The following is a 1,422-nucleotide window of genomic DNA, read 5'->3' as shown; positions in this document are numbered from 1 at the left end:
TTTAATATCCACAGCTCCATAAGGATCCACAGCTCCATAAGGATAAACTTTTATCACAACAAATGGGTCCATCCACATAGACTTAAGTTTGCCTGGAAATAATCTTAACCATGCGTTATATAGCAAAACTTGTTGTCATGGCTGAAAATTTTTAGTAAGAATCTTTTGATCATGCCACATTTTCATCTTTTTCTTATAAATCTTAGCACTCTCATAAGATTCATTCCTTATCACTTCAAGCTCATTTAATTGTAACAATCTTTTCTCATCAGCATCTTTTAAATAATAATTGAACTCTTTAAAAGCCAATATGCTTTATGCTCAAGTTCAATTGGTAAGTGTCAAGCTTTCGCAAATATTAGCCTATTTGGGGACACTCCTATGGGAGTTCTATATGCAGTCCTATAAGCCCACAAAGCATAATCAAGTTTGACTGACCAATCCATTTGTGTTAGATTCACAGATTTTTTCATAATTTTTTTAATTTATCAATTGGATAATTCAGCCAACCACTTGTCTGAGGATGATACACAGTAGCAATCCTACGATTTATATGATATTTCTTTAATAACTTCTTCATAATAGAATTTCTGAAATGGAATTTCTGAAATGACTTCCCCCCTCTCGGCATCCCAAATCTACAAAATATATTCATCATCCCAAATTCGGCATCCCAAATCTACAAAATATATTCATTTTCAAAAATTTTGCAACACTTTGAACATCACATCGAGGTAAAGAAACAACTTCTATCCGTTTGGATACATAGTCGACTGCTAATAGAATATAAAATTTTTTGAAAGAAGGTATAAATGGTCCCATGAAATCTAATCCCCAAACATCAAATATTTCAACTTTTAGCATATAATTGAGGTGCATCTCATTTCTTTTAGAAATATTGCCTACTCTTTGACATCTATCACAAGCTTTGATATAAGCATTAACATCTCTAAAAATTGTAGGCCAAAAAACTCCAGATTGTAGAATTTTGTATGTTGTTTTATTAACACCAAAATGTCTCCCAAAATTAGAATTATGACATTTTGGATAATTTCATAAGTTTCTTCTAATGGTACACATCTTCGAATGATCATATCCTTTATTTATATAAATATGGGTCATCCCAAAAATAAGTCTTAGTTTCAAAAATAAATTTCCTCATTTGTTGGTATGTCATTCCATAGGGTTTAAGATCACTAACAATATAGTTCACAATGTCGACATACCACGGAACACACCATTCTTTTACAGTGAACAATTTTTCATCTGAAAAATGTTCATTAATTTCTTTTTCAAAAGAGAGCGGTTTTTCTAATTCAATCCTGGACAAATGATCAGCAATTTGATTTTCAATTCCCTTCTGATCTACTATTTCAAAATCAAATTCTTGTAAAAGAAGAATCCATCTTATAAGTCTAGGTT

The sequence above is a fragment of the Phalaenopsis equestris genome, unplaced genomic scaffold, assembly GCF_001263595.1.
Source record: "Phalaenopsis equestris unplaced genomic scaffold, ASM126359v1 Scaffold000241, whole genome shotgun sequence".
Lineage (NCBI taxonomy): Eukaryota > Viridiplantae > Streptophyta > Magnoliopsida > Asparagales > Orchidaceae > Phalaenopsis > Phalaenopsis equestris.
This window is presented reverse-complemented; position numbering follows the sequence as displayed.